The 21,277-nt window shown below is 49.6% G+C and overlaps 1 protein-coding gene across 2 annotated transcripts in view; it reads right to left on the bottom strand.

Annotated features, from left to right (window-relative positions):
* The window catches only part of shn (zinc finger protein schnurri), a 95,306-nt gene extending 84,150 nt beyond the window's left edge, over nucleotides 1–11,156 (bottom strand). The window contains exon 1 of one of the 2 annotated variants that reach the window (XM_084591683.1): nucleotides 10,621–11,156. The gene's annotated coding sequence lies outside the window, so the exon portion shown is untranslated. Of the gene's footprint in view, nucleotides 1–2,848; nucleotides 3,081–10,620 lie in introns of those variants that run through there. The other variant, XM_084591684.1, reaches the window with a different exon arrangement.
* Between the last annotated feature and the right edge of the window lie 10,121 nt (nucleotides 11,157–21,277).

Here is a 21,277-nt window from a genome sequence, read left to right as displayed (position 1 = left end):
ACGCGTGTAACTCTTAATCGATGACTGGAGGAGTTATTATATCAGAATAATTGCAAGGCGAAGTGCTACAGGTTTCGGGAAACGGAATGGTACGGCACAGCTTCGAATCTGCATCGCATCACAAAGCTGCGCAGATCTATACCCGACCGCACCGAGATATAGCGAAGCCTCGTTATAACGTAAAGATCTCCGCGGGTATACGCGAAGAAACTATAGCTCGACTCTCCCGTTGAACAATGGTCTAGTCAACGCCTTGCTTAAAGGGAAACTGAATAGATTTTTAGAATTCAAATAAATTAAAGGAGTCGAATGTGTGAAGGCTAAGGTTAATTCATGCCAAGCCGATTTGCGCTAGCATTTATATTCACGACGTAATCGCTAACCAATAATATTTCGGCATTCAGGCTTCTACACGGTGACAAGTGGGGACACCAGCGATGACGTCATCTCTAGAGATGATGCATTTCCAACGCCGAAAAAGTATGCTCTAAGGAAGAAGACCAATGCTAACAAAGGTAAAGGTCGCGAAGCGTCGTTTGGCGGCATCGGGTGACTCGCAGAAAGAATTGGGAGAAATATATTGAAACTCTAAATGTCACGTCACTGTCTAGTTCCACCACACTGCTGCAATGCTGCGAAGAGAAGCCTGAGAATTGTCGCAATTATAGATTACGTCATAACTATATGGTAGCGCGAAACCATTTCATGAGCTTAGTCTACAACTTCCACATATTCTAATGCGCGCATCTCGGGAAATTGTCAAAAAAGCATTTCAGCTTCCCTTTAATACCTTCATCCAGGCTTTGTGAAATCTGGATTATTTGAAAAGAAAAACTTTAATAAACTACCCCCTCCCCCCCCCCCTCACAGGCCTACACTTCTCGCCGGTATCTTTGTGTGCTTATCATTGTCTTGTTTCGCGTTATATATCGGCGTGCAACAGTGTTATTTCCATGAAGCAAAGATCAAAAGCGCCCCGTCTCGCATGCCGCGCGTTTCGTAAAGAGAGGCTAACCACTCCACCCATGTACCACCACCGATACGACCAGTAATGTGGTGAATGTCAATTTGTCAATCTCTTAGTTGTCCAGCGCGTGCTCTATATACATGAGTTCGCGGCATCGGTTCGTTCGCGCCAGATTCCTGCCCGTAATAGGCGCCGCCAACAAAAGGCCTCAACGGACAATAGACCTCGGTTGTGGTTTCAATCGCTGACAAACACGCTGCATGAAAATTGCGTTCCGAATACGGAAATATTCGGAGCGCAACAAGCGGGCAATCTAAACAGCACAGCATGCCTCCGACTATACTCCCCCGCGGTAAATTTCTGTACAACAGGCGTCGTTTATCGCACTCACGCGAGAGCGCGGTTTATACCGGAGTTGTGGTTACGCTTGAGCACACACACGCGGAAGGCTGCATGCGGTCTCCTTCCGCAATGCAGGCCGGGATACGCTCGCGTTCGCTTTCAACCGAGCGAAATACTACACGCGAAGTACTACGTACTAAAGCTGACAGTGGCACGCAATATTTTGCAATCTACGGATGCTCGTCCACGAAAGCCATTTTCTTCTATTTGCATGTCGTCTCGGACACCTCCATGTTGGCCTCCACGTTGGTGACGAAAGGAAACACGAAGCAAAGTTTAATTTTAAAATCTATAATGATTCCGTAACGAGAGGAAACAAAGACACGGAGTCAACAGTGGTTCGAGCGCTGAACTCACGATCAGGGGCAGCGGCTTGGATGACGGGGAAATCTCCAAAACTCCCCCAAATTCCACCACAGTGGTGACTTTGTGGTACATACGACATCGATCTCCGATCTGGCAAATGATAACGACACGCTCAATTCTTTTGAGGGTTTTCACCTGGGTAATAAAAACATCGTTATCGACGAAAGGGCGCGGGCCTCTCCACGATTAAGACCAAGTAATAACCAGGAGGCTACAGGCTTCTGTTTTGTCCTTGGTGGACCTTTAATCTCTTCTGTCACCGCGCTAAGAACCTGGGACATGCCGAGAACGCTGAAAGGCCCGTCCCATCTCCAGTTTGCTAACTACCCTGACTGAAGGCCGTATTCCATAAAGCCGACAATTTCCGTTTCGTCTCACGTCAACATTCCGACCGCATCAGACGAAAGCAGCGAGTGCCGGCCGGCCCAATCAGAGAAGCCACACGAAAGCGGGCCCCGCCCGCCGTCGGCGATAACCATCGTGTTTTGCAGAACGCAACAGCTATTACCTAAGCACTGGTTGCGTCATGCAACCAATGCTGAGATGCGGCCCGCTAATGAGCCAATCGTCTGGCAGCATCTCACCGATGCTTGAAAGCCAAGGCTTCGTCACCGAGCAACAGCTAAGGACCAAATGAATACGAAACAGACGCTTATGGAATATATGGAATACGGCCCCTGGGGCCGATTTACGCGACGGACCACATCGCAAAACCTGCCACAAACCTGTCTATTAGCCTCTGCTGCTATTGGTAGACATGACCGCCGGTCAAAACAGACCAACAGGAGGGAGGCTATGTGATGGGTTAGCGACAAATTTGTGAGACTTTTGTGATACGATTGTAACGTACTACGGTCCCATGATCTCTTCTTCACGACTCCGTCAACACTGTCCGTCATTTTTGCTTTCCATGGCTTGCTGCACTGCCCCTCAACATGCCCTACCTTAAAGCAAGCTTCCGCCATTACGCTCAGTTAACAGAGAAGGGAAGGTTTAGGCGATGCGTTCACGCGCAGATCCCTGGCCCCCTCCCTCACCCCCCCCCCCCCCCCTTGAAAAAAATAAAAGAGATACAGAAAGAGAGAGATTAGAAGTCGAATCCGAGGCGCTGACCTTTCTTGCGAAGATTAAAGCCCAGTAAACGATGTACCACGGCTCACTAAGACGAACATGTACCGCAGCTGCTGCAGTAAGGCCAGAAAATTAATATAGCCGACGCGCTGTGCACAGTTTGGTAGTGGCGCTGCTATCGGCGGCATTTCACAACGCGCGATGCACTCGCCTCTTTGCATAATGCAGTGCTCCGAACGTATCGCTGCGTCGAAGTTAAGAGAGTGGCAAACGAAAATAAAAAAAAACTATCAAAGTAAACTAAAGGGGAAAAAGGTCAGCCGTCGCGAAGACAGCTGCCGATGGCAATCGCCGAACACTTCGCGACGCGCACGTAAGCGGCCGCATGGCAACCACACATGATTGTACGATTGGAAACGCGCGTCTGAACGCCGCGGAAAGTTTAACGACCGACGCCCTGATATTTGTCATCACGAACGCGTTCGAAACTGAAAAGTGCAGGGTGCAGCGCCGTGCAATCTGCAATGCGCGAGTGACATTCCTCATTTCACTGTAGGCACTATAGCTGCAGCAGCTACAATGCTTCTCGCGATTTGGTTTTCATTAACCCTTTTTTTTTTTTTTTTCCCTTCTTTCATCGCTCGTTCAGTCCTTCCCTGGCGGTGCCGTTAGGGTTAGGAACGACAGACCGACTCATCCAAATTGGGTAACGCAGACGCTGAACCCCTGTTACCACCCGTATCGTGTAGTCGGCGCAACGGCTGATACAGAGAATACCGGCCAAGGTGTCCACACAGTGCGACGCAGCCTTGCCGCCGCTTTTCCTGACTTCACCAGCTGCAGCTCTTTACCGTCCCTCTAGCGCTATTCCTATTAGCGGATAATCTTTTAAAACGTCGTCATTTGAGCTTGAACAAAGTATTTTCCTCTGTCTCTATTGCAAAGCAGGCCGCGCAATTATCGGAACATCTACAGGCGAACAAACCGCCAAAGTCAAAACTATCGAAAATCGTTATGCCCGCTTAGTACATTCAAGCTACAAGAGCACTGACAGCGTGTCTTTAATTAAATTTCATCTCAATTATCTCCGGAAAAAAAGGACAAAAAAAAAAACGCCCGCTTACGCTTAGTTTATCAGGGTGACCATTTCGATTCCCGCCGGCTCCCCATATTCCGGCCCATTAGCCGCGCCCTTGAGGGTAAATACATGGATAAACAAACCCCCGCGGCCTGCCCCTTCCCGGTGCACCTGCCGCCTGCGCAGTCGTAACCGCTCGTCATCACTTCGGCGATTGACACACGCGGCCACCTCCTCACCACGTGCAAAAGGCCTACGTGATACGGGCCACGTGTTGAGAAACCACGCCTGCGCGAGCGCTCAGTGGCGTCACACCTGCGCAGCCCGAACAGCGTTCGCAGCTTGGATACATACGCCACCTGTTGTGTGCTCTCGTTTCACGTTGCGCGCGTCGGGTCCGGCGGAAAAAACTGATTGATTTATAGGAAGGGAAAGACACGGTAACTGTCTCACTTGTTTTCTGCGGAGGGTAGGAGGGTGGTAGTTCCTGGCCCTACGGGGCTGGGACGGTAGGTCAACGCCGCTTGCGGCGGGGGCTAGCCAGCCACCGAATTTTTCTGTTGTAGGCCGTCATTGCACCCGCCACCGCTTTGGTGGTGGTGGTGGACGAGGCCGTTGTTGCGGCGCGCCTCTTTCTCTCCCTCTTCTTTTTTCTTTCTTCTTTATTTTCTATTCTGTCCGCACGAGGCAGCGGAGGTGGCTCAGCTACAGAGCCAGTAGCAGGCCCGTGTATTTTCTTTGCCTTCTTCCTACAGCCACAACACAACACATTCTGCGGACGCCTCATCCGCGCCGCAAGGGAAGAGAGGAAGGTGTGAGTGAAAGTGGAATGAGAGAAAGACGAAACGTAGTGGAGGGCTACGGAGCAATTTCGACCACCTGGGGATCTTTACCGTGCGCTTACATCGCACAGCACACGGACGCCTCTTCGTTTCGCCTCCATCGAAACGCAGCCGCCGAGGTCGGGTTCGAACCCGGGTACTCCGGCACAGCAGTCAGGCATAAGACAAGAACAAAGAAGGCACACACCACAACGCTGGACTTGCAACTGATCATCCGAAAAAATCAGTTGTAAGTCCTGTTTATGCAATTCCATTTTGCAATTGCATAAACAGGTTTGGGCTGCGACCTGATGCCGGTAACACCTCCGGCAACACATTCCCTCACCAGAACAGGAGTTGGCCACCCTGGTGCAGTAATTGGCCGCAATCTATCATGATTAGCTCCATAAAACCCCGGCCCTCAGTCACCAGCGGCTGCGGAACAACTGACCACTGCGGCGGTCAGACCTGTGACGCAGCAGGGGGTGATAAGAAGTTCTGGCTCCGCTGGACAGGCCGCCATTGGAAACTGACCCTGGCAAAGTTTAACGCTAGAACCTTAGCTAGTGAAGCTAGTTTAGCAGTGCTGCTAGAGGAACTAGAGGGTATGAAACGGGATGTCACAGGGCTTAGTGAGGTTAGGAGGCCGAATGAGACATATACTGTACTGAAGGATGGGCATGTACTGTGTTACCGAGGTTTACCGGAGAGACGAGAATTAGGAGTAAGTTTCCTTGTCAATAAGTATCGCGGGTAATATAGATGAATTCTATAGTATTAATGAGAGGGTTGCAGGCATCGTAATTATGCTTAATAAGCGGTATAAACTGAAGGTTGTACAGGCCTATGCACCTACATGTAGTTATGATGACAAGACAGTTGAAAGCTTCTACGAAGATGTAGAATCGGCAATGCGAAAAGTAAAGACGCAGTATACTGTACTAATGGGCTACTTCAATGCCAAGGTAGGGAAAAAGCAGGCAGGAGACCAGGCAGTAGGTGACTATGGCATTGATTCTAGGAATAGCAGGGGGGAGTTACTAGTTGAGTTTGCAGAGCGCAATAACATAAGAATCATGAATACCTTCTTCAGCAAACGGAAGAACCGGAAATGGACATGGAAAAGTCCTAACGGGGAGACTAAAATGAAATCGACTTCATGCTGTGTTCAACCCCCGCCATTATGCAAGATGTCGAGGTTTAATCGGGAAAGTGCGATGCAGTGACCACAGGATGATGAGGTTCTCAATTAGCCTAAATCTAAAGCAGGAATGCAACAGATTAGTAAAAAAGAAACCCATCAACGAATTAGCGGTGAGGGGGAGGGCAGAAGAGTTCAGGATCTCGCTACAGAATAGATATTCAGCTCTGACCGATGATGGCGACATTACCCTAGAAGCGATGAACAATAATTTCAGAGATATCATTACTGAGTGCGCTGTAGAAGTAGGCGGTAGGATAGTTAGAGAGGATACCGGTAAGCTGTCTAAGGAGACGAAAGATTTGATTAAGAAACGCCAGAGTATGAAAGCTTCCAATCCAACAGACCAGATAGAATTGGCCGAGATATCAAAGCTGATCAATAAGCGCAAAATGTCTGATATAAGGAAGTATAACATGGAGAAAATTGAGCATGCTGTAAAGAACGGGGGAAGCCTTAAAGCGATAAAAAAGAAATTGGGCATAGGCGAAAACCAGATGTATGTGATAAGAGACAAGGCGGGCAACGTCATCACGAATATGGACAAGATAGTCAAAGTAGCCGAGGAGTTCTATACAGATCTCTACAGTAGTCAAAGTAGTCAGGACCGTAATGAGATTAGCGGTAGGGAAAAACAGTCAGACGGCCACCAGTGACGAAGGACGAGGTCGCGAAAGCATTAGAAACTATAAAAAGGGGGAAATCAGCTGGAGAGGATCAGATAACCACAGATTTGTTAAGAACGGGGGGATATCGTGCTAGAAAAACTGGCCACCCTGTATACGCAATACCTGGTGACATGGACGGTACCGGAGCCATGGAAGAATGCAAATATTATCCTCATTCATAAGAAAGGGAACTCTAAGGACCTTAAAAATTACAGACCAATCAGCTTACTGCCTGTTACGTATAAGCTATTTACTAAGATAATCGCTAATAGAATCAGGACAATTAACCTTACACTGCAGTCAAGCAAATGATCAAGCAGGTTTTCGGAAACGGTATTCTACTATCGACCATGTCCATACTATCAGCCAGGTGATAGAAAAATGCTCGGAATATAACCAGCTCTTATACATAGCATTCATTGATTACGAAATAGCATTTGACTCAGTTGAAACCTCGGCGGTGATGCAGGCATTGCGAAATCAGAGGGTAGACGAGCCGTACCTGAAAGTGCTGGAAGATATATATAGTGGCTGCACAGCAACTATAGTTCTGCATAAAGAAAGTAACAAAATTCCCATAAAGAAAGGTCACAGCTTGCTTACAGAAAGTATTCAGAGACTTGGAATGGGAGCAGTTAGGGATAAAGGTAGATGGAGAATACCTCAGTAATCTGCGATTTGCTGATGACATTGCCTTGCTAAGTAACTCGGGGGATGAACTGCAAATAATGATTAATGACCTAGACAGGAAAAGTAGAAAGGTAGGCTTAAAAATCAATATGCAGAAGACTAAGGTAATGTTCAACAGCCTCGGGAAGGAACAGCAGTTTACGTTAGGTAGCGAAGCACTGGAAGTGGTAAGCGAATATGTCTACTTAGGACAGGTAGTAACCGCAGATCCGGACCATGAGAAGGAAATAACGAGAAGAATAAGAATGGGATGGAGCGCATTTGGTAAGCACTCGCAGATTATGACTAGCAGCGTACTGGTATCGCTCAAGAGGAAAGTATGCAACAGTTGCATCTTACCTGTACTCACCTATGGGACTGAAACGTGGAGGCTAACCTAGAGGGTTCTACTTAAGTTGAGGACAACTCAGAGGGCTATGGAACGAAAAATGGTAGGGGCAACATTAAGAGATAGGAAGCGTGCAGAGTGGGTCAGAGAAATAGCTCCAGTTACTGACATTCTAGTGGAAATTAAGAAGAAATGGGCATTGGCAGGACATGTAGTGCGAAGAGAGGATAACCGATGGTCGCTTAGGGTAACAAACTGGATTCCAAGGGAAGGAAAGCGTAGCAGGGGGCGGCAGAAAGTTAGGAGGGCGGATGAGGTTAAGAAGTTCGCAGGGGTCAAGTGGATGCAGCTAGCACATAACCGGGTTAATTGGAGAAATATGGGAGAGGCTTCGCCCTGCAGCGGATATAGTCAGGCTGATGATGATGAGATGAGCAAAACAGTGCCTTCGTGGCTTATAGGTAACGTGGATGAAACGGTCTTCGCAGGCTGATTCTGAGATCACCCTCCCATATGAAATGAGAGGCCCCAAGTTGGAATCTGCTGCAAGCGTTATGTTAGCAATGACACGTCCAGTTAATGCTCGGCCATATCAGCTGCCTGTTATGCAGCCTGCCAGCGCCATGCTTGCGATGTTTCGTCCACGGGAATTGCGACTGCAGCGCGGTAAGAGACAGGAAAAAGACGCGACGCAAATGCAGACACCGCGTGGTCAACTTTCCCGCGAAAATCGAGGAACTGCATGGGCTCATGCCAGCTGCCCTCCCCGTTCACACTACTGAACACCGCGTCAGAAAAAAATTAAAGGGGACACAGATAAAACAAGCGAGAAAGCAGGCACTGCTGCAAAGAGAACGTGTCAAGTGTCTCGTCGACAGCCGCAGAAGGCGACAACGTACGGAGGCTTATCTCTCTCTAGCGAGGCGGCGCGCGACACGCAATCTCGCTGAGCGCTTTGGGCTAGCACAGAACTCTCCTTCATAGACCACACGGCGAATGGAACACGTAAGTCACACCAACTAGCCCCGCAAGAGATACTGTTGACCGAAGGCACGTAAGTGACTGGATGCAACCGTCATCGGCACCCAAATATACCATATTCTGCAAAGCTAAAGGCTCGCAATTTCTTCGCGGAGGATATACATCTACTGCACACAATTCACATCTGCCTGCGGTAAATGCTCCTGGGAGCATATACAGCAGCACTAGGCCCTGCGCGCTCTGGTGCAACATGCTCAGGAGTTTCTGAGCGCTCAACATAATACAGCTGAAAAACAAACAGCATAGAACATGACCGCATGACAATAGTTTAAGGTGTCATCGCTGCAGTCGTTTTAAACCATCCCTCTTATGCTATGTGTGGCAACGGGAATGCCTTCCGGTTTAGTCGCGTGTTTTCGCCACTCGTGCCAGGCACCGCGGTCCTTCATCGACGCTCCACTCCAGGTGGCGTCAGATAGCAAGCGAAGCGACCTTTGGCTGCGCTCTATAATTAGAGCACGAGACAAGCTCATGCGCGAGACCTTGCCTGGAAGCCTGGAGCGTCGGACCCCGCCGGAGTAGCTTTCAAAACAAGGCAACGCGTCACACCGACGACGTCCATTAGTAACTCTCGTTCATCGAAAGCTGCCTTCAATCAGGCTGCAGCTCGTGCAAATGCGTTGGACTCCACCAACATCGCGAGCACGAGAAAAGAAGTACCAAAGCCAGGTGGTCGGTGAACGCCGCTAGCGCCTAATTATGCGGTGTAGTTACCCCTTTAGAAAGACAGTTGCGTCAACAACCGCGCACGGGCAGCTTGAAGCTCACTATGGTTATCTTGCATTTACATTCACATGAAAGTGAACTTGAGACTTTATCACGACGAACACAGCGCGATTTGTGCAATGAGTCCTAGTCTGAGCCAGTCTTGGCCAAACACGACGATGATTGAGAAAGGGGAATCACGAGAGTGTCTTTCGATCGCTGCGATCGCTGAATGCAAACAGGAAGCAGAATACAATGACTGGCTGTGATCTAACAAGGCTCGGATAACAATGGGATTGGCGATTTCTACAGAGTACACACGATGTGCTCGGTGCTCCACATACGAATCTCCTCCTCTGCGGCGCCTAAGCCAGAGGCACACTGACCCTAGGTCGAAGGCTGCGCCGTGGGCGCCGCATTCGTCGCCTCGGGCAACGACCACCGCGCACCGACGCCGGGGAGCGACGCACCCAGCGCTGGCTGGCGCGGCGGAGTTTCCCCGAGTCTGCCGCCGCCGGACAAGCCGCCGAACGACCGGGCACCCTTCCCTTCGGCTCTCGTCTCCTCCTCCCGGGCGTATAGTACGCAGGGCGGCAGAACGAAGCGGAGGACGAACGAGGTGACACACAACACACACGCGCGAGCGGACGACGAAATGAAGGGGAAAAGAAAAAGGCGGTCGCTCCGCCGGAATCGTCGCGCTCGGTGCGATAGGGCGAAGCGATACGGGGCCGCCCGCGTCGCCTGGTTAGGTCTCGAAGGCTGCGGCCGGGAAGCGAAACAAAAACAAGACAACCGTACACTCGCCACTGCCAGGCGCATACGAGCCGGCCACAACCAGGAACGTCGGCAGCTGCTGCCGCCGCCTCGAGGCCGTCCTGGCGCCGCTGCAAGCGAGCTTGGGCGCAAGAGGCCAGCTGCCTCAGACGACGCCGGCGTCCCCGGGCTCTCTCTCGCTCCCAACACCACGCTCTCTTTCCCCGGGGCCGTCCTTCTCGCTCACCTCTCCAATGGCATGCATGGTAAATAAGGTATTTCCCAACGGGCGCCCGTGACTCACGCTCGCCCGGCCCACCTCGTACTTCGTTTTGGCCAAATCCAGGGAGAGCCCCGCCGTTTACACAATACTTTACGACGGAGGCGGCAGCGATAGAGCAGTCCCTGCGCCGAGGCTCAAGCGCTGAGCGGGCGATCGCGCGCCCCAGGACGCCGCCGCCGAGAGCGGGGCGAGCCAGCCTGCGCGCAGCGCGAACGAGCTTTCGGGCGCGTGCCGTCGACTTGCCTGCTGCTGAGAGTCGTGGGAAGGCCTGCTCCTCCTCGACGTGGCACGGCTGAGCCCGCGGTGCGCGAGCCGAGGCTCGTGGGGGGCTTGAGGATGCGGCGGAGTATCCGGGCTTCGGCGGGGGCCTCGTCGTCGCACTCATCGTCGCTGAGCACGGCCACCACCGACACCATTCACGATGCGCGGCGCCAGGGATAGCCCTCGTCGTCGTAACGCGCACACACACGCACCACCACCGCCGTCGCAGCAGCAGAATGCCACAGATTTACAAACAACCTTGAGCGCTGACGTCATAGGAAAGCCCGTCAGCGGCGGCGGCGCACGAGGGAAAAAGGGGGGCGCAGCAGCCTCCGCTGGAAATAATACGACGACGCCCGGCCGGCGCCATGTCCATGTTTACAGTCGCGAACGGTTCACCACAACCCGTCTGCGCCGCCGCCTGACCAGTACAGCGGCATGCGCGCGGCTGTGGCGCCATCTGGTCTAACGTTGCGCAGACGCACCGGCGCCCTGCGTGCACCGGCCAACGAGCGCGCGATCACCTTGAAAAGGCCTCGCAGGTGCGTCGCCAGGTTGGTCTGGCATCGCTTGAATTTGTTTGGTTGTTCGATCGCCTTCACACCTGCTATTGGGGGGATACGAAATGCATTTTGTCTATATAAATTCAGTGAGAATAGCTCTGAAAGTAAAATGTCATCCCTAAGCGGCAATAGCTTAAACGTTAGGAAAGTTTCAACACTTCGAAAGAGGTCAAGCGCTTGTAGTTTGCGCAGTTTGCGTTCAGTTTTGCATCGAAGAAGCGGTTTTGGCTATAAAGGGATGTGATGTGATAACTTTTTTCCACCAGATAAGGGGGCCCCCAATCCCCGGCACGCAGGCCTAAGGGACGGGAGCCGAGACCTCCGCGATCAAAAGCAGGCAAGAGCACGCAGGACGTGATGCTCCGAGTTATGTGAGCGTTGAGGAGCGCTGCAGGCGGCGGCGGCGGACACTCGGGGGTTGACGTCAGGTGCTCCGCGCAAGCGGGCTAACCGCGCTTCGTTCTGCCTCTCCCTCGCTCTTTCGCTGCGCACGTCCTTGTCTGCAGCGCGCAGCCAGTGCGCTGCGTGGCGTGTCTCGCGAAGCGTAAACAAAGAAGAGCAAAAAAGAAATTGAAGGGAGCCGGGTGGGAGAGCTGACTCGGCGGCGCCGTAGGGCCGTAGCAGCTCCCGGAAGAATCGGGCGCTGCCGGCAGCGGCCATGCAAAGGTCGGGGGACGTCGGACAGCTAGTTGGCGCCGGCGAGCGACCGGGTTGGCGATCGAACAGGCCGCGGAACCGACCCGCATTCGCTTGTTTGTGCGTGTAATAAATACTGTACGCGGTGGCCGCGTTCTTTTCGAAAAGAAAGCCGCCTGGGTGTCCGCGAAAGCGAGCAGTGAGCTCTTGCCTGTCGTGCGTTAGCCGAGAGGGAAAGCCCACGATAGCGAGGCTGACGTAACGCGGGCGTCGCCGGTGAAGAAAAAAAGAAAAACAATGAAGGAAACGCGCTTCAACGAGACCACGTCGTACTGGGGTCGAAAACCACGGCAACGGTGTACGGGTAGCAAGAGTAGGCTGCACCCTAACAAGAGAGCCGAAACTGCTTTCGCGAAGCTGCGCACTCACTGCTTGCAGCTGTGGCATAAAAAGCCGGTTGTGTTGGGCGCGGAAGAGCATCTGCTTCCACGAAGAGGGCTGCGTTCCTCTTGATTGCGAGACGTCTCGCGTGACTGCGGGTTTCACGTTTTTTCTTGGATTTTTTTTTTGTTTTATTTTGCCTTCCTTTCTGCCTGGACCCGTGGGTGCGGTGCATTTTGTGTGACGTCTAAGACTAGCAGCTGTCGGCAATTGCGTCCACTCCTGTTGACGTGCAGCTGCGGTTCCTGCATGTTCCTAGGGACGAGTACAATACGAGAGCTTACGTCACAAGCTAAGGAGGACAATCTGGGTTCGACGCGCGCGTCAAAGCCTGCACTCTGCTATGTTGAGCGATTGCTCTGCCCGATGCGCAGGCGCCCAGAACGGAGGCCACTTGCGAGCCGGCGACCTTGTGACCAATACCGGAACGCGTCCTAATAGCGCGCCGAGGTAGTAACACATGGATGATCTCAACGCGATTGGGTTTCCTTAATGGCAACTGGCGCAGCAACTTCACCATATGGTGCGTGGCGGCGCACCATCTCGATTTCTCCCCCTACATCCCTATCCTCACTGTGTAGTATTTCAATTCGGTGTCCATAAGTTACGGTATCAGCGCGTCTTTCCTTTCCTCCATCTCCCTGACTATCGTGGCGGCCTTGTCAATCAAGCACAGCTGGTCGAAATTTGTCCTTTGACTTACGTACAGTTTGGCATCTGCTTTCTCTCTTGGTTCTTCTTAAATAAATTCCCTTAATTCTTGGTCCCTTCGAAAAAAAAACTTCACGCCATGCCTCAAGCGTCCACAGTGACACTTATGCACTTTTCTTCCCTCACGAGGTATTTGTTTTGAGCGGCGATGGATCCGCCTTCGAGAGTAGTGTAAATAAGCCCGTGACCTTAACACAATTGTATGAAACAAGCAGCACGCACTGAAACAGACATGGGAGAAGGAGATATAGACGAACAGAACATTCTCTTTATTCTTCTCATGGAGGTGCCCCAGTTTGCGCAGTTCGTTCCATGGTGCACTCGGTATTATGATCAGTTACTACGTCAAAGGGGCCACTGCGCTGCTGGACATAAGACAGGAACTGTTTCCAATGGTTACGTGACACGAAAATGACCCTTCATATTCAGTTCGATTGAATTCTGCCTTTTTTTAGGCCTCTTTCGACATCACTTCCGCAGCTATCACAGCAAGGCAAAAAGACGGCAACTGTTGACCGCGGGGATTCGTACTGGGCCGCGACCTATAAAAAAAGGACTATATTTAGAACATTTGAAGAATGTCTCCTACAAAAACCGACCTACAGATGCGAGTTACAGCTGTAGCAGACGCAGGAAACTGTAGACGATTGCCCTATTTACAAGGTAACTAATTTCTAGACGCCAACTACCAGAAGTAACGAACAATAATTGAGGATAGTTTAGGCTCCACTTTTAAGGTTATGACGCGACAACTTTGATCACTGTGTACTAGTCCGTTGCGGATGATCGTTTCCGTAATGTACCTTACTCGTTTAATCACTGTGCCTTCAATTTCTGCCTCTGGAGGCACAAAACACCTATGTCACATCTGCAATCCATTATCTCATACATACCCATTAGCATACAGTCGAAGGTGCAGTATGAGAGAGACCACATAACATGCATAGAACGCCCCGTTTTAACAACTGGTTTGTGTGGCTGTGGCCTGCAGGGGAGGCGTATATGAGTCGGATCCAAGGGTCCTGGGTTCGGTTGCCATCTTCTAGTAACTGAACCGTGTCATGTGTCTTGTGACGTCACAGCACACGTGTGATTTTTCGCTGAGCACACCATCAAATAACGCTTACGTCGGATTTTCTGTGAACTGTTCCCTGAACGCTTTCGTGTTAATAAGGAGTCCCTAAGGACTTCTATTTCGTTTGCCTCCTTCAGCCTTTATCAATAGCTAAAGACAAGCATACAATAACTATAGAGTTAGCAGGTGTAACTTCTCTGATCTTATTTCTGATGTAATTCACACTAGATAAGTTTCAATTCTGTGCTAGCGCTGGTATTTGCCGCAAACTTTAGGTTCTCGAAGTTTTTCTGAAGGTTACACCTAGTTTGTCTGATTGACAGATTATTCGTAATGAACTACTAAAATAAATTTGGCCGACTATTACGATTGTCCGTAACAATGTTGCCAGGTCGGAGAGTGGCCGCGACACCAGAAACGCAGCGATATTTCTTTATATTTCTTCATAATCTAAAATTGGAATCAGCTTCACAAATATAGCACAGAAACAGCTGCCATCAAACACTCGTTTTGGGGAAATAAAACTATGCCCTCCTCTGAGCATCACTTTGTGCATCGTAGATGTTTGACTGGTCGAAACTGGCGTAGCATATCGCCTATGATAATGAATTTTATGCACCACATCTACCTAGAGGGTTGTACGAATCCGTACAATAGCGTTCCAAGTTTTGAGCGACATCTTGTTTCTGTATTTCGGGTTCACACAATTGACTTGACTGAAGACCCGACGCCGCTGCGTTTAACACTGGGCACGCAACAGACCATGCAGATCATATAATTTGCCTGCAAAATTTCGTGTGGATCATCGGTGAGCGGTTCCCCGAAGCCTGAACATCCTTAGTTACATTCCCTTTCCGGAACTCGACGCAAAAACAATACGGCGAACACCATCGTAATAACGAAGCCAAAGATTCGAGACCACGTAGGACAGGGAAGACCACGGGAGGACGCGACTGGGACATCTGCGCCTCGGATCGTCGCCAACCTATTGACGAGTGCAAATAAATCTCTATCTTTCTTGAAAAATCTTGTGACAAAATTCACCAGATGGTTTTGATTTTGTGCAACATTACATAATTTTAGGGAATAATTGAGTTTAGTACAGTTACTGAGCACATGTATGTGCCATACGTAATTGTTGCTCAAGATTAACTTTTTTTCGTAAACAGTTTTGTATTTAGGAGAAGGATGCCCTATTTCCAAGAGTAGCCCAATTCTTCAAAGGTGACTCGCGTTCCCTCCGAATCATGCGTTTTTTCTTATGATGTGGTGCTGAAGAGCAACAGCTGGTTATCCGTGCACGCTTGATCGCCATCGACATTTTGAAATGAAGGCAATGAAGGTACTATCTGGACGGGCAAGACACATCGAGAGCTTTCCATTTCTTCTTATTCGGGGCAACTGGAGCAGCTGGATTGGAAAATTTTATTGCGAAAACAATACTGCTCGCATTTTGAGCCTTCGGCGTGGAACGGCGGTGACCACCATTGACCTTTAGACGACCCCGTAGATGACCCCAAGCTGGCAGGAGCTGCCAACTTGGGTCTCTCGTTTCACATGGGACGGTTATGTCAGAATCAGCCTGCTAGGACCTTGGCATTCACGTTACCAATATAGGCCAGTAAGGCACGTTCATACTCGGTTGGTTAAAGCGGGGCTTTATATGTGGTCTGAGGAAGAAGAAAAAGAGAAAAAGAAGAGCGCTTGGTCACCCGCAGCTAATGATTTGGCTCAATATTTGGTTCAGGAGCGTTGAACCCTTGTAATATTTTAACTAATTTTCAGCAGTTCACGCCCACTCACATTCTTTTTCCTCAACATCCGTGCTTTCAGGCGCCCGCGTACCGCAAGGTACCGTTCTTGGGTCTCTTCTTTTCTTAATTACATTAAAGACCTGCCTTATATTTGTTCCCTTATCCCCCTCTTCACTGCCAACTGTGTCGTTTACCAAGTAATGACTAAAACTCCACTGACTATATCGCATAATAATGTGACATTTTTCGCATACAGGACTGGGATAACACTTGGCTGATGCCATGTATCTAAATCTCTCCACCTTCCCGTTCACCGTCGTTGTAAATACGTTCTTCCTGATTGCATCGTCGATAAAATCCACACTGCAAATACTGAATCAGTCAAATACATCTATGCATATATTTAATGTGACCTACCTTGGACATACCATGTTAATTAAATAATAGAATAGATTGTTAGAGGTGGGACTCGGGTGCCGCTCAATTGATCCTCGGCCGCATCGACGCCCGCTCCACCCAGGAAAGAAGTGCCGCTGAGCGAAGGAGTAAGGGGTTGAAGGATGAAGTCTTCGTCTATTTACATCTTTGAAGGGCTAATCAAGGACAGCGATGCCCGAACACACACAGAGTTTTATAGGGTTCGTATTCCCCAGGCTCCTTAGGTGAAAGGAGGGCCTATAGTCGAGGGAGTGTCCCTATCACTTCAATATCGCGCACTTGAATACATTGTCACACCTGATGACACGCTCCCTCGAAAGGGTTTGGACTCGGTGGTGAGGAGGAAGCCGCTGTGGCGATGTAGATGGCGGCACGGCTCATGTTCTGGGTGCACACCTGCGTCAAAAGGGCCGCCTCGCGAGGAAGGAGAAACATAGCCAGAAACGACCCCTTTTGTCCCTCTGATCAGGGCCGCTTTGAGGGTACCGACCCCGCGCGGGAACCACTTGAGCCTTTTTGTTCCCGATGGTCAGCTTGTTGACCGCTGTCGATGACAGGCCGATCTGCCCCGCGTTCCTTTCCGGCTCTTTTGTGATGAGCTGCTTCAAGTCACGTCTCGCCGTCGCCGTTTTTGATCGCTCCACCTATTTCGGTCGGGATTTCCTGCCTCGGCTGTCCAAAGTGGCAGCTTCCGTGCCCGACTCGTTGTCGCCATTCTTAACAATGCTAAACATGCTGATAGGTTACATACGACGTAATATGCCTCTCGCGTCTTCTCCTATTAAACAACTTGCCTTTCAAATGTTTGTGCCATTCAAACTAAAGTATGATAATGCTATTTTTGACTCATACCAAATAACGTCCCCGAGTCGATTTAGAACAGAACAATACAATTCATTTTGTCTAATTATTCTTATTTTCGAGTATCTCAGCGCTAAAAGCACCAATATTGTATACTCTCTCGATGTAGAATAGCGCATCTTAACCTTTTTTCATAAATATTTATTTCCTTTGCCCTCTGACAACCCGTACATGAAAAGAGCCCAACTCATCGCCCGCTCCAGCCGCATTAGTGCAGTCTATCTATCACGAGCGCATACTACTACTTTTCAGCAACTATTTTTCCTGCGTACACACGAGGCTGGCAAATGCTGCCCACCGATGTCGCCACAATCATCGACCCCAAAGCATTCAATCGGCTCATCGAGAATATTCATCGCAATTTTCATTACACTTGTTTGCCCATATAGCGCCCGCTCCCTGTTGTAATGTCTTACCACATTGATTTATTGAATTGATTTATGCAAAATTTTTGAATGCTGTCGCCACGTGTATACGCTGCCGCCAGGCGTGCGTTCGGGCAGACTGGGGCCCCTGAAATATCTGCGGAGGTGTAGAGAAGAATAACGGCAAAACCTAAGTATTGAGACTGGTATCAGAAATTGGAAGTCGGCCGGGCCACGATAAAATATCGTGCGATCGAAAATATTGCAATTGAAGAAGCCCACTCTTGGAAGCAGGAACAGTCGTAGGAGCACTGCTGCATTCCGAGACGAAGTGAACAAGTGTAGTGATGCTTCCGACAGAATCTCTTCTTCGAGTTGGTCGAACTAGCCTTTTCCACGCTGATGCTGCTCTAGTAGAATGCAGAGGTTGGAGGCATATCAACGACATATCATCAAATGTAAACAGGAAACCACATGTGAACAATATGAGGAATCCTACTTCGATTAATCGAGCCGGACTGCGAAGGCAGATCAAATGCTGCTGATACTACGAACTGCTTGCACACTTAATCCAGATGATCCGCACGACGTGAAGGCGTACGTTGGCAGCAGTCGTCCGCACATTTCTCGGCAAACCAAGATGAATCGGACGACGTCTTTTTCGCTAGTGAAAATTCCTGCTCTGAGCAACCGCAGTCAGGAAAGTGAGAAGTGTTTTTGCGAATTAATTTAAACCTACAGAAGGAAGGCGGAAAATTTCTGAAAACGGAAGTGTATTCTTAGTCGGAAGTTTCTGGTTTGCAGACAAATAAACAAAATAAAATACCTAAAACGAAGCTTTCTCATGAAAATGTTGATTTTAGCTGGTTTTCTATTTTTGATTTGGCAAAATAGACAATAAAAGCAAAAAAGGAAAATTTTGGGGTATTAGAGGACGGCGTGAATTGCTTCTCTCTACGACTTTCCTTGCGGATTCTCGATAGTGTGCACTCGCTTAGCTGCTCGCTTAATCGCCCCTCCCTTAATCTGTGTGTCCTCTCTCTCACACATATACTCCTTAGCATACAGTTATAAGCAACCACACTGTAAGACTAACCGGCATGGCTTTAAAACCGCTTAACCAAGCCGTATGAACGTGCCTGAGTAACATCTATTGGGTCGAATTTCTCAGTAGGGATCGAATGATCTCAGCTTGGATTCCCATCTATCCGTCGCATCGCAAAGGTGCTGTCCGAATTGGAAGCTGCTGCCAATTCAATGATGTCACATGGTCTCAAGATGACTCGCAATGCACCGACAAGGAAAAACAAGGAAAAAGAAGGAAAAACCTGGCGGAAGAGAGCTTCCAGCGGTTGCACAGGCGATAGGGTTCTGTCATTAGTTTTCGTTCGTTTATAAAGTATTTTGACCACTCCCTGGATTAGAGGCTGGCCCAAACTACAAATATGGGGCTCTCAACTAGTGAATTTTATGTTGATAATTTCGAGCGAGGCACTGAAAATGAGCATCGCATTTTCTTTGTTTATTACTTGTATAAAATCGCCACTCAAACGATAAGAGGGCAGTTTCAGTTCCAATTCATCCAGTAAAGGCTGAGTAAGATTAGCGTGTAACAGTGGTTCTAAGCAATCTAAAACTGACTCCGGCTTAGTACCTGCAAAGGTTCGACAAAGCCGCGAAAAGAGGGAATAGTCATAGGCGTATCGCGTGAGGATATATGCCCTATATCCATGCTAGAGGGGTAGGCTCGAATGAAGTGATCTTAGGTTTCCGATCGCACTGGGCCCGTTCTCTGTCCAGAAGAGATTGAACACACACACACACACACACACACACACACACACACACACACACACACACACACACACACACACACACACACACACTCACACACACACACACACACACACACACACACACACACACACACACACACACACACACGCACACGCACACGCACACGCACACGCACACGCACGCACGCACACACACACACACACACACACACACACACACACACACACACACACACACACACACACACACACACACACACACACACACACACACACACACACACACACACACACACACACACACACACACGCACACGCACACGCACACGCACGCACACACACACACACACACACACACACACACACACACACACACACACACACACACACACACACACACACACACACACACACACACACACACACACACACACACACACACACACACACACACACACACACACACACGCGAAGGATATTATTGCCCAAAACTGCAAGTAATATCAAACGGCTCACAATTTTTTGAACGGCCGAAAGGCAATGGGAGGTCTATGAAGCATATCTTGCAGCCCTAGCACACCAAGCGCGTATAAAACTCTGGGGGTCAGAAATATCTCCAGTAAAGAGTCATCTATGACCCGTGGGCCACATCATTATGCTATAAATTGCTCGCTGTCTTCAGGTAATGAACCACGTCGGAAACCGGCAATGAGCTGAGGCAGAGGGGGCGAAAAGGGGAGCTAGCAGATAACGCAGGTGTAAAGAAGACACTGGTCAATGTAACACGGCATTAACTGCTGAAGGAGAAGGGCCAGTGTCATAAGCGTCTTAACAGAACAGATGCTCGACATGGGAAGTGAATTCATGATGAGATGTGAGACAATTGATGCTACCACGCGAGGTAAGAGAGCCGTCAAAGAAAGTAAAGCTATAGCGTCTCTCTTCGGCAGCTTTACTGAAACGAAACTATAGGCAAAATCATAGCAAGAATACTTCACTCAGGAGCAGTTGCAGAGCATCAGAAGACAGGCATTATATGCGTCTCCACCGATGAGCCGCGAGACGACTGTTTCCTGTCGGGAAAAGACTGGCAGCTACTTCACGATTAGGCTAGCTGATACAGTAGCTTGCCGACAAATAAGTTGAGGAAGGCACGGAGACGTCTAAGTGGGGGAGTCGGGTATGCTTGTTACTGGGATATTGCTGCACCACTGGGAATAAATTATTTAAGTACTAAATTTAAGTGGTACAACAGGGGCTCCGCGCGAGAGACGAAAGGGTATTAGAGTCGCTGTAGGGTGGAGGCCTGTATCCACAGAAGTATGCAAGGACCGCACATATATAGCATCTTGTTTAAGTGGTACAACAGGAGCTCCGCGAGAGAGACGAAATGATGTTTTTTAATGTGTCACGAGTCGCTGTTGGGTGGAGACCAGGGTCCATAGGAGTATACAAGGACCATGCATATTATAACATCTTGTTTAAGTTGTACTGCAGGGCCTCGGCGAGACAGACGAAATGATGCTTTATTGCTTTGTCGAGTCACAAGGGGGTGGAGACCTGACTCCTTGGAACTTGCAAGTATGCGATTACCGCTACATCATCTCTTGGCCTGCTACGTGAAGTGAGATTTCAGAGTAGTACCAATATTGGCATGGGTGCCAAATCCACTCAGACCACTATCGTAGTTCCACCGTACCCCCCCCCCCCCCCTCCCCCCCCCCCCCCCCATTTACTTGGTCGACCATTCTTTTCGGGTAGTCAATGTGACATAAAATATGGGCCCTCCTGATACATTATCTGGAAGAGACGCATCTAAGATTTGTACCTGGCCTATTTATGCACATGGTCGCCCGAAGCTGCCTGCCACTTACCGCAAGGGTTGTGTGTAACGCGCTGTTAGAAACCTTGAGATGCACACGTACTGTATGTCGCCCTTGTGTAGAGCGCTCGGGCAGTGCTCATCCCGCAATAAAAACAAATTAAAAATCAGCCCACG

The sequence above is a fragment of the Amblyomma maculatum genome, chromosome 1 (assembly GCF_055883805.1).
Source record: "Amblyomma maculatum isolate TAMU_Amacu chromosome 1, ASM5588380v1, whole genome shotgun sequence".
NCBI lineage: Eukaryota > Metazoa > Arthropoda > Arachnida > Ixodida > Ixodidae > Amblyomma > Amblyomma maculatum.
Note: the sequence above shows the minus strand (reverse complement) of the source record. Positions and strands in the feature narration are given on the sequence as shown.